This window comes from Festucalex cinctus, chromosome 1 (genome assembly GCF_051991245.1).
Source record: "Festucalex cinctus isolate MCC-2025b chromosome 1, RoL_Fcin_1.0, whole genome shotgun sequence".
Taxonomy (NCBI): domain Eukaryota; kingdom Metazoa; phylum Chordata; class Actinopteri; order Syngnathiformes; family Syngnathidae; genus Festucalex; species Festucalex cinctus.
The window spans coordinates 27537904-27551000 of NC_135411.1; the positions used below are offsets into that span (position 1 = coordinate 27537904).

Sequence of the window (13097 nt, forward strand, 5' to 3'; positions counted from 1 at the left end):
TATATATTAGGGGTGTTAAAAAAAATCGATTCGGCGATATATCGCGATACTACATCGCGCGATTCTCGAATCGATTCAATTAAAAAAAAACGTTTTTTTTTAATTTTTTTATTTTTTTTAAGAGCTCAGAATTGTTCATTCGGTAGTCTTACCGATTCAACGTCTTATCATCATTGCCTTTTTTTTTTTTTTTTTTTGTGTGTGAATTGATTTTTAAACTTCCATTTTTAATGGAAAAATATTCAACAAAACGTCTGACTTCGGGTTAGGATTCACACCTTGAGCATGGAAGAATGTTATATGAACGGAACATTAAGCCTTAATATTTTATTTTAATACTGTTCAAACATGAAACAGATTACAACCTCTATAAGACTGAAATTTCAGATAAATAAATAATACATTTTCATATAAATCTTACACTCTACAAGCTTACTGATTAGTATTTTCTAAATTTGAATGAAAAAAAAATCACAACAATCGACTTATAAATTCGTATCGGGATTAATCGGTATCGAATCGAATCGTGACCTGTGAATCGTGATACGAATCGAATCGTCAGGTACTAGGCAATTCACACCCCTAATATATAGCCTACAATGCATACTGGAACTGCCTGGAATGCTTTCGGCATTAACACAAGGCCCAAATTTCACACTGCGTATGTTTGTGTGTATTTTGAGACGTCATGAGCCATCATTATTTCGGTATTTGTGATATTTCTGTCATTTTATTTTGGTGGTGTATGGTGAGATTTGTTTTAATGTAAAATGTAAATGTAAAATCTTTTTACTTGTTCCAAATGTGACTTTACATCAACACGTCGTCGTTCCACCTCGCCAGCAATGAGCGACACCGGAAGTAGGCGTGGTCATCGCGAAAGAGAGAAGGAGAGGGAGCGGGCGAGTGAGGGGGTGAGGGCACCGCGGCGCACGGAGAGGTCAGCAAACTATAAACTCCAGCGACCGACCTACTAACCGGACGAGAGAGCGAGCGTGAGCTCCCCGAGTCAGCGAGGCTTGTGGCCGCACTCGAGCACAGGAGAGCCGAGGCAGTAGTCGCCCCACGGAGGTAAGAATGACTTTTGCGAAGCTTGTTGGGTTTTTTTTTTTCGGTTAGAAAAAAAGAAAAACGTCCTGGGTGCCACTTGACGCTCAGCTATTACGACACTATTAATGTGCAACGTTTGTAAACAAACTCCGCCGCTTTGCCTAACCCACGAGGTGGGGGCACTCTGTGCCGGTGTGTCCGCCATAAGAGGCTCAACAGGCGGCTGCGGGCATCCCTGTTTTGCCCCCTCTCTTCTGCCACCTCCACGCTTAGTGGCCTCGCTGTCACTTGTGGTTTTGCTCATGTTTGCTAACTGTTGGGCAACTAACTACTGTATAGTCATGGAAAAGTAATTGTATTGCAGCATTACTGTCGATAAATTGTCATTTGTCGCTACTGTTTTGGGCAAGTGGCAAACGTACTCACGTTGTACATACTTAAGTAGAAGTAAACATACTTTTGTAAAAGATACACTATATATAATACAGACTTACAAAAATAGAAATGATTGTTTTACAGTGTATTATACAATTTTGGTAACTTGACACAACTTCTCAAAACTGTACTGCAAACAAAAATAGATTCCCACTGTAATTTCATAATTCCATCACTTTTCTAATGTGAAGAAGTGAACTGACTAGCTAAAGAAAAGTGTATTTCTCCAACAACAACTGGGGGAAAACATGCAGTTTAGCTGCATTTTTTTTTCAGATTAGATGTAGAACTTTGAATGCCAGAAGCCCATCATTTTTAGAATGGCACAAGATGCAACACATTTGGAGCTGATCACGTTTAACAATAATTTTAAATGCCATGGGTGGGGAATATCTTGCTTCTCCCAAGCTATTGTGACATTGTTGTAAATGCTCGTGACTTCAAGTTACAATTAATAAAACTCCTAGGTCAGTGGCCTCAAACTTAAAACTTGATATTTTGTGGACCCCTACTTGACATCAAAGTATTGTGTGCGGCCCTCGCCTTTTTCGCCTTATTGTTGCCTTGGTTTTTTTGTTGTTGTTGTTGTTGTTTTTTAACTCACTAATGGGCTACCATAGTTCAGGCTCAGCTTTTAGTGAAACGTAACTCTGAAGTGACACCAAGTGGAAGGAAAAGGAAAGAAAACCTGCCATGAAGAGAATGGTTGGTGACAAGTACAGCCAGTTTCAAGAAAAACAGGAGACGGAATGTTTTTTTTTTTGAGTACAGGGGCACTTTGAATCCAACATGACAAAGTTGCACTGTTCCAGAAATCAGACGTTATTACTCAACTAGACCAGCTGAGGAAGAGTATGCAAAAAAAAGTACCAGTGAGATGAGGGAGAAGACCAGGGTCTTTGTTTTTAAAACTGTACATGAGAACCTGCCTATAAAAACACGTACGAACAAAACCCAAACTTCTTGTACGCAGAAAAAAAAAGAAGAGATTTATAAAACCGTGCGTACAACCAACCAACCAACCAACCAATCAATCAGTCAGTCAATATCTCTACCGTGTTTGCCGTTACCTCTCTGTATTTCCCTATTTTTTAAGTTGTGTTGTCATCCATGGAGGTTGAATAAGGTTAGAAGCCTAGTTTGACAAAGTAATGAGTATACAATAGAATACAAAGATGACCCAGAAACATTTGAACGAACTTAAAAAAAATAAATAAAAAAAAAGTGCGTTGCTAAATGAATGTAACTTTGAATGCAGAACTCTTGATAATATGCTCAGTGGCCCGGGTTAAAAAACAAACAAAAAAAAACATAGCACAGTAGCACAGTACATGTGGCAAGTTGGTTTGCCCTCCCCCAGTTTTGATCGAAATTGTCCACTTTGAGGCACATTTTGAAATATTTGCTGAAACAACGCTGATTATTTTCACTTGTGAATTTATTGGTGGCTTCTGCTGTATCCTCAAGCGTGAATGTCTTTTCAACTGTCAGCTTAGTCGGTGAGAACCTCAATGACGTCGCGATTAGCTGGAAGTGAGCCGATCAAAGCTGTGTCTTTTCTTTTTTTTTTTTTCGTTGGTTGGTGTGACCGAGCAATGAGTCAAAGGCGTCAGACATATGAAGCGCTTCTCGTCAATGACCAGCACGATGACAGGAAGTTGGCTGACTCTTTCAGATGGTGACATGTGACAATCCAAAGCAAACGTGAGGGCTGTCAAGGGTGAAAAAGGAAAAGGCAAACCTTGTGAGGGAAGGGATCAGGAAGCATGTGGTGGCAACCCCCACACCCTGCCCTCCCCACCTCTTAAACCTCCACCCTCAATTCGCTAATCCACCTGTCATGTGACTACCAGCCTTCAGTCTGGAGCAGCCTGATCCATCTGTCGAATAACGCTTCTGATTGTTGACCTCCTGAGTGAGCAGGCCTCCCATTTTGCTGTCTCATGGTCAATGCTAGCTCTGCACGCACCATACATAATCGCTTGATTTTCCTCGGCCGGTTCATGAGATGACTATTAATTTTCACTGAGTTACTCCTGACCACCTTCGACACATGACACAAAGTTTCACTGAGCTGTGTGAACGAAGTGGCAGAGCTTCGATGGCAACGGGGCACTTCCGTTTTTTCATTTAAAAAAAGTTGTGTAACGAGTTGCTGAACAGAGGTCACGGCCTAAATTGGTCTCAGGACGGATGTGGTCTGGAGACGTCATTTTCTCATGTTTATGTGTTGCCGTAGTTGTTAGTGAGCCCAAACACAAAGGTTGTGTCACAAAGTTCAGTTCATTGTACAGTTCATTGTACAGTACATCATAGGGTATGGTGATGAAGTGTTGCCCCCATGATTGAAAACACATCCATCAATCCATTTTTTAATAGCACTTGTACTCATTAGTAGGGCTGAACAATTCATTAAATTCTCATTGACATCATACTGAGTACAGTGCATTATAAGTATACAATACTTATAGAAATGTGTTTATTTGCTGTGACGTATTCTTCGTGAGCAACGTCACTCTTTGGCGGTGGAAGACAAAGTCCATACTCATAACATTCAAAATGGCGCGCGGGGGAGATGATAGTTTGTTTGGGACGCAAGACGCGTTCGCCTTGCTTCCCTCGACTTCCCTAATTTTCTTTTCAGACGTCGCGTCCCCTTGCTGCTGATTGGTCAGTTTGCTCAGGTTTGCTCCACCTCAGAAATGCGCTTGATGCGAAAGTGACCTGACTCAATCAATGGTACCGCAATGAGTCTGGATTTGCAGGCTAGTGGCAGAAGACCACCATGCTGCACTGAATCGATATACTGCCTCAATGGGCACTGACAAACACCGCTCTGCCCCAGGTCATCATGGTAACAAAATCAAACTGGACATTGGTCCCACCATGGCTGAAACAGGGTTTAGGATGGATGTGGTGGGGGGGTGTAATAATCATTTTTATGTAAACAGTCTTAAGTGAGTCCAAATAGGCTGACTTTAATCTTTAACCTTTTACCTGCTAATTCTCTCCATTTTCCAAACCACTTATCGTCACTAGGGTTTATTTTTTAATTTATTTATTTATTTATTTATTTATTTTTACCTTTTTAACCAATAACATCCATCTCCTTTTCTACAAAGTATATTGCATCGCTAACCATCGTTGAACGTGGTTAGAATTTCTTGCCGGAACTTCCTGACATAAAGGTTCCCACATATCCAGAATTGTTTTAGTTTAATTCCTCCTCAAACCACCGAAATACAACACAAACAAACAAACAAACTCTTTTGGCACAGTTGCACGGTACACACAATAAACACAACAGGTGTTGCATTAGGTTACTGTATTACACTTACTGTAACAAGGCATACATAAGAAACGGGTCTTCAAAGTTTTATTTTTCAATGATGTGCGAAATAACAGTTAAAAACACCAGTAACCCCAAGCTCCATCTCCTAATAATATTTTCCCTCATTCCATCACATTTAAATGCAAAATCTCAATTTTAGCTACTTTAGAACATGACTTTAGAACTTTAAAGGGATGCTTGACTCATTGAGCCATTTTCAGTAGTAAAAAGTTAATATTTTGTCCAGAATTAATTTGATAATTTCATTATTATTCTTGTACAATGAATACTTTTCCAAATTAATTTTTCACTTGCTGTTGACTGATGATGACATCACCTGTGCTGAGGAAGTAGGTAACAAGTACGACCATTCATGGCTCACCTGTTTTCTGGGTGTGGTCAGCAAACTGAGCCATGATTGGTTGCTACCTACTTCCTCAGCACATGTGATGTCATATTCAGTCGACAGCAAGTGGAAAAAATAGTTTTTAAAGGTATTCATTCTACATGAAAAATTATGGGGAGATATTTGTCTCAAAAATATTTAGCCAAATAAATTCAGGATTTTCACGTTTTTGAGATTCACAAAATACATTCGTAATTTTCACGTGAAATTCAAATCCATTTGTTTGCGATTTTCATGTGTTTTTCAGATCCAAAAACATTTTCTTGATTTTCACGTTTTTCAGATCCACAAATATAGCCGCGGCTTTCACATTTTTTTTTTAATTTTGTGTGTGCATTTTTAATGACTTTTGCTTGCAAGTTGCTGAAAGTGCGTTTGTGGCTCGCGCACACGCACATTTATTTTTGAGGACAAAAATCACGCTGTTTCACAATATTCACACACAAGTCCCGAGATATTCAAGTGTCTAAGGCCCGTTACTCCGCCATCCACGGGGAGGCAGTGTTGCTGTCTCCATTGAACGGGAACAAGCCATTTATCATTTAAAATTGGAAATTGAAAAACAGAAATCTAGTCTTTATCTGACCTTCCATTATGTGTTAATTCGGGAAACCAAATATGACCTTAATTTGTTTCCCTCAAGCTTGTTTTGGCTTCACTTGAAAGACACACTTCTTCGACTGCAACCTCTTTAGCCACTACTGCTTTAGTGGCGTAGAAGAAGAAAAGTTAACAGTAAAAGAAGAGTGTGGCCTTGCTTGGGTTTATGTCGAGCAGCCAGTTGAGCAGGCTGCGCAATAGCTGAAGCTGTCACTGCGACATTAAAGCCTATTACGGGCTTACTGCAAACCAGTGGATGCATCACCCACCAATATTACTGCGGCTTGCATGGAAACAGGCCAGGGAGTCATGTTAGCAGATGTACGCGCCCAGGTTCAAAGAGTTGCCAGTGTGCTCCTGCAGGCAAGAACAACATAAACACATTAGTTGACTTGTTTTGCTCCTGACTAATGCTGTTTGTTCACAACCTTTAGCTCAAGTCTGGCAAAGAAGCTAACATCAGTAGCCTACTGTAAAATTAATTGAAAGGAGCATATGTAGCCAATATTTGCTGCATATCATAAACAAAAGTAACAGAGGTAGGAATAGGCTAGGTGTCAGAAGTTTAAGGAAGAGAGGAGGCAGAGACTAGAACTTGCGTTTGGTAATTTCACCATGTATCATACATGGTGAAATTACTAAACGCAATACATGATGTATTTAATACATGATGTATTAAATTACAACGTGGAAATAAACCCTAGTGGACAAGACAAATGTACAACATTTGTACAATAGAAAAGGAAGGCCATTCAATGCAAGTAATAAACATTCTCAATAATTAGCTACCATGGGGGGTGGGGGGGGGAGACAACTATCGAGGCACCAATTGAAATATCTGATAAATTCCAAAATCCTGCAATATGAAGTTCATTTGTTGGCAATTGCACATTCGCAGTTCACTTGCTCCAAAAAGTAGTCAAAGTTCATGCAACCCACATTATAGTGGTCCAATTGTCCAGCGACAGATGTGTATGAGTGAATGTGAGGAACTGAGAAACTGAGAGAATGAGTCCAGGGGTTGCAGATTAGAGTGCAAGTGATGAAAATGTGCAGGGTCGGCTAAGAGAGCCTCCTACCAGCCCGAACATAGCAGGTGGTTGGGGTTCCTGGCACGAATGTCCATTTCCTGTAAGTATAATTCTTGATCCTTGGATTATTTTGACAAAAGCATGTCACAGACAAAAAAGTTGTTTTTTTTTTTGTTTTTTTTTTAAAGAGGAAAAAGCCATAACATAACATGTCTACTTTAAATCCACGTCACAATTTCGCTTAAAAATCTTGTCAAAACTCTTCCCAGATGAGTGCTTGTCAAAACCTAGTTTGTTATGTTGCGGCAACAAATGGACATCATGTCATCCTCATGCATACCAGTGATGTTTCTTCCAAGAAGACATTGTCATGACATCAACCCTGGCGGAGTCTCTTGTGGCCTTCAGACCGAACCCCACCTCCTCCCCCTCCTCACTGCTCGCCTGTTTTTAGATCCGCGCCGTACCATGTTAAAAAGTGCTGAGTAACCAAAGAGTCGCGTTTTGAATAACAGCTATCGGAGAGCTGTGCTGCGCGATGACCCATACCACGGGTATGGTGTGGTCCTAGGACAACTCGTGAACTTGTGAAAATTTCACCAAACCATCTGACTTTTAGTTCAGGCAAGCTGAAGATGGATGCGGCCTGCCGGTTATGCGGGCCAAAGAGCTCTGTAGGGTAAAGGTGGAGCTGACCTTTTACTGAAAGCACAGCACTTGGCAGGGTGAACGTGGCAAATAGTGACAGCATGGGGGGTTGGGGATGTCTATCTCGTCTATCCTGAGATAATGCACGTGAGAAATTACAGCTACCTGACCTTTGGCCTGTGACGAGCATGCGGGATCAAAGGGCAGAGTGTCTCCAAAACGGAGAGACACCTTGTGGGAAAAGGAGCAAGGTTGCTAACTTGGTGACTGTTCCAGCGCTTTCCTAGTTATTGTGCTGTTTTTGGAGATTCTGAGACTCCTGTAACAGCAGATGTTTACCCGCTTCGTCCAGAAATGAATGGCTCACAATCATCACAAGCTAATTTAGTTATTATTTGATTATTTATATGCGAACAATAAAAAAAAGGAAATGTTCCCCATATTTGCATTAGGACATAGTTACTGTAGGATCATCATATGGCTTGAAACACCTCTTCAAAGTGTTGTAAACGTCAGTGCCTTCATGGGGTTGGAAAAGAGCAAACTGCTGAGCACATATGAATTATGTTGGTAGCCAATTCAGCAGCACTTACTGAGGCAAGGGAACTGGACATGCAGCGTAGAATGAATGTTACAGAATTTTGCTGAATCCATCTGAATGTGATCGTTTTGATGTCTGCCCAGACTCAATCATTATAGAAACCCCCCCCCCCCCCCCCCCCCCCACATCAACCTTTATTTGTACTGGGAAGTTACTATAATCACCATACAAGTCAACTTTTGTTTTTTTTTAACTTTTTAAAATTTAATCTCAGATGCTTTTTCTTTCAGACCATGTGGTCATGTAAACAATACTTAACCTCTGTTTCCACCAACACACTCACAACCACGCGGTCACTACATGACATAACATAACGCCGCTTGCTGAGCTGGTGTAAAGGTCACAAAAAATGAGCCGGCGTAGCTGGGCGATGACATGAGCCCCTGGAGACGAGGGTTAACCTCATTACACGGGGGTTGCGGTAAAAAAAAGAAAAAGAATCAGGCGCCAATTTGAATTGTTTAACAAAGTTAAAGGAGGCTCGCTAACTGGATTAGGTGTGAATGCCAAGTGATTGGCCTGCTGTAAACCAATCTAGGAGGACATCCGTTTTAAAAGGTATGGAAAACATTGATTTTTGGACATCTGGCTCCTTTTATACATACATTAGTGAGCTCATGCGTGGCGTGGCGTGCTCGTCCCAACAGTCTCTTATCATGCATGTGCACGATGTGTGCAAAGTTTACTCGTAGTGGTCTGGGCCACTTAGATATTCAGTAAAGCGTCTGCCCATTTTGAACTGTACCACCAGAGACTGGTTTGCCTCATAAGCAACCATCCCACTCATGTGTTAGTATAACTCTGCAAATATTGTTTTATTAGAGGCAAATTGTTTTGTTTTACATGATACATCTATGGAACTATTTTTCAGCATTTTGAAAACAAGCTTGTGAGGCGTTAAAAGAGATGTTTTTTTTTTTTTTCCCGCCATTGGGCTTTTGTCAAATACCTCAGGACCAAGTTGTAGTACACTTGATATACTTTTCTTGTCTCGATGAAATCAGCCAGTTGGATGCCTGGAAGTTGTAAACCCCGCCTTATATACTGCTGGGCCAATGGCGTTGGATTTTCACTTGTGGAGGCAGCACTTTGACTCTGCTGTGTGTATGAGGCGCACGAACATATTGCCAAACAAGTCAACTTCAACTTCATCAAGCAATCAAGTATGTCTGTTTAGTTTTTGGCTTTGAGGTAGTACTCAAACCATTTCTTTCAAGTGACTGGATCTTCAGCTAACCCTGCTGATCATGTCATGGGCACGTGCGCTTATAACACCCTTTTTGTTATGTAACAGGGGCTAAGCGTATATAAGCGAAGTGCGCATCTCGAATTCAAGGTGCATTATGGGTAGCGGCGTGGTGCATTGTGGGTAGGCGAAACTACCAAAGGGTCATTGAAAATGAATTGGATCCGATGGAATCGGCTCTGATAGAAACGGCTGGAAAGTTGCTGTTTTTTATTAACATGCATAGCATGTGGTTTACTGATATCGGGGAAGTTGCCTTGCAAGCTTTAAAGTGTACAGTTAGGCAAAGATTATTATCACCACTCTAATTTCCGCCATTCAAATTGATAGGGTAGTTGGTAGCCTTGTTTTTTCCCTCGCGCATGCGCAAACATAATGCGCACTTCGCTTATTGGGATGTTTGCTCCATTATTAATCCAAATGCAGTTGTTGTTTTTTTTGTAACAACATTAAAAGTATAGCCCGGTGCCGGTTTCCGGGGGGGGGGTGGGGGGTTCTCGCGGGGGGCCGGGTTCGCGGGGGGGGGTGGCGGCCGTCGGGGGGGGGGGGGGGGGGGGGCGGCTTGTTTGGGGGGGGGTGGAGGTATGGGTGGGTGGGGGGTTGGGTGCTGGGGGTCGGGGTGTGTTCGGGGGTTTGGGGGTCGGGGGTGGTGGGGCCTGGGTCGTGGTGGATGGCGGGTTTGGGTGGGGTGCGGGGGGGTCGTGGGGGGATGGGGGCTGGGGACCGGTGGGGCGCTGTGGGGGCCCGCTGGGCCTCGTTCTGCGGCCTTGGGCTCGGGGGTGTGGGCCGGGGCTGGGGCGGGGGTGTTCCGGGTGTCTGGGTCGGCTCGCCGACCGGTGTCCGCTCGGGTGGCTTGGGGGTGGCCTTGGTGCTGCCGCGGCCTGGGGATTCCGGGGGGGGGGGGGGGGGGGTTAGTGCTCGCTTTGCTGGACCGCGGTTGACGGCTTCTTTCTTTGGTGGTGGTCCTTATGCATGCCAGATCCGTCGCACCAGCATCTACTGAAACTCAACAGAAGTACCCTCTCCCTCCCACAGCCCCTTGAATCAGTTGGTGCTGGTGTCTGTGGTTCTCACTTTGCTTTATCTATCCTTCCCTCCTTCCTCTCTTTAGTTTTTCCTCTGGTCACTTGAGATCTTAATTTATTAGAAGTATGAGGTTTCTGGGGTTGGCATAAGACTCTGGTTTTGTAACCACGCAGGAGGGGTCTTGTTGGTGCTGGACTTCACTTTGATGGATTGGATGTACTGGCTTCTATGGATCTCACTCTGCCTTATCGATCCTTCCCTCCTTCCTCTCTTTAGTTTTTCCTCTGGGCTCTTGAGATCTCGCTAAATTTGCTGGAATTTAGAGGCTTCCGGGGTTGGCGTAAGACTTTGATTTTGTAATCATGGGGAAGGCAGGAAGTGTTTGGTCGGTGCTGGATTTCACTTTGATTTACCTTTCTTTTCTCTTTATTTCTTTTTTTTTTCTGACCTTTTCTCTGGTCTCCTGACCATTTAAATCTCACGACTCTGGCAAGATTCTGAAGTACCTGGTTAAGGCGAAGGGTAATGGGATATTTATAAGGTTTTAGGTGAATGAATGAGTATAAATTTATACGTATTTGCACGCACGCACACACACGCACGCGCACGCACGCACACGCAAACGCACGCACGCACGCACGCACGCACGCACGCAAACGCACGCACACATACACACAAAAAAAAAAAAAAAAAAAGAGCAATGATGACAAGACGTTGAATCGGTAAGACTACCGAATGAACAATTCTGAGCTCTTTTAAAAAAAAAAATAAAAAAAATAAAAAAAAGTATAGTATGGTTTAAAACTAAATTAATTCAAAAGGACCGTAAGGGGAAAAGAAATGTAGCAAATGAAAGAACAAATGCTTTATTCAAAGTAGCAACATGACAAGATATTTAAAAGCTGACAGTCTTTCATAATGCTAAGTCTGGTTGGAATGGCCAATTCAACTCGAATACAACATACCACAAAATACCAAAACCGCCTTCTGATTATTAAAACCATACAACTTAATTTTGGAAATTTTGAAAAACTTGACTTGAATGCACAAGTGGAACATTATTTGCAAGACGAGCAATGTGGGCAGTAGAATAGGTCATGTACTTTAGTAATCAATAGGGTTTTCTTTGTTTTTTGTTGTATTTGGAAGCGTTTGAAGTGCTCATTCTATTTTTTTTTTTTTATAGAAAATCCCATAAAGATGGTGGTTACTTGTCACATGGCTAATCAAAGTGTGTTTCTTTTGTGTAAACACGAACACACAACATGAAACCTAAAAAAAAAAAAAAAAAAAACGAGCAATAAATTCTCCCATTAATGAAAGATGCTCAAGTAAACTAAATCATTTATACTGTAAAATAAAAGTGCAAAAGCCATATTTTGTCGTCTTGGGAAATGAAAGATGTAGATGAGTATCATGAGTGCAACAGTAACGTGAATTCGTGGAAAGAGTGAATTATTAGGCTATAACCATTGCACCAATGCAGTTTTTATTGCTTTGGCTTCCTAAGAGACTGTTTAAAGCTGTATATACTGTAGTGCCAAAAGCATATCACTCACTAGAGGCTGAGCTGCACTGTGTTTGTTTATGGCATGCGCACACCCTCACATACTGTATTCCATGAAGGAACTTGGTTTTGCCTCTACTGAACCAAAAACTAACTCATGTACTGTTACACCACTAATGAAAGACACTTTACGTTCTCTCACAATTTAAAAAAAGTTATTGAATGTAAGCATGCAGATAAACAACGTGCTGTAAAATATGAACGACACATCAGTAAATCTCAGAGTGAATGTAATTTAATAATCTGATAGAAAAGTTAGCAAAATGCTGGAGTTAAAATCCCATTGTTACGCTTCCAAACACTTTCAGCTACCTGAGCAGGAAATACTGTGACGCCATTTTTCATTTACCGGTATGCTTCATTTCCTGTCTCATGTTAACCTCGCCGGAGGTGAGGCTTATAGGTTAGCCTCCATGTTCCCACAACCCTGTCTGACATGTTTGGACCCCTTTCGCTCCAAGTTAGACACGGAGGAGGGGGGTGGGGGGCTCTTGGGTCTGTTTGTTCACTTGTCAGATGACATTTAACACGCTGTTTGGGAAGACAACAAGGCCAGGAAGATTGCAAGCCAGCAGGGTGGTCCGCTGGGTGGCATTGAGCTTCGGGGGAAGTGTTATTAAAACAAGTCACAACTTATTTTGCACCCAAATTTGAATCAGTTTTACCTTAAGTTTTGATTAGTTGCATGACGTTGCGGTTTTTATACGATGCAGTGCTTTTTAAAATCGCTTATAAAAACACCTTTGTGTTAAAGGGGGATTTGTTAATACCATTTGCATCAACTGTTTCAATGAACTTTTTATTTGTTGCAGATCATCATCATTTTGTTCTTATTATTAATACAAACCTGATTGAAAGCTGACTTATTATAGAGAATGTCAAGCGTGCCAATGTTCTTTTTCAAAAGAACAATTTACCCTTGTTGAGGCACTCATTTGGCTAGTTTTTAAGGGCACCATTTCCCAAACAATCAGTCCACATTGTTGACGCTTTTGTTCTTGCTCAAAAGCAATAATTGCTCTCTCTCTCTAATTACAAGCCCACAATTTCTGCTTTATCCGCCTGTTTTAATTATGTCTGGATTCAGCAAGCCTTGTCCCCGAAATAGCAAATGTTCCCCATGGATAATTATTGTGATTATAGATTTTCAATGCCC

At 41.8% G+C, this 13097-nt stretch overlaps 1 protein-coding gene across 2 annotated transcripts in view; it reads left to right on the forward strand.

The window, feature by feature from the left end:
* The first annotated feature begins 889 nt into the window (after nucleotides 1-889).
* The window catches only part of stat5a (signal transducer and activator of transcription 5a), a 56095-nt gene continuing 43887 nt past the window's right edge, over nucleotides 890-13097 (forward strand). For both annotated transcript variants that reach the window (XM_077527057.1, XM_077527066.1), the window contains exon 1: nucleotides 890-1071. The gene's annotated coding sequence lies outside the window, so the exon portion shown is untranslated. The remainder of the gene's footprint in view (nucleotides 1072-13097) is intronic.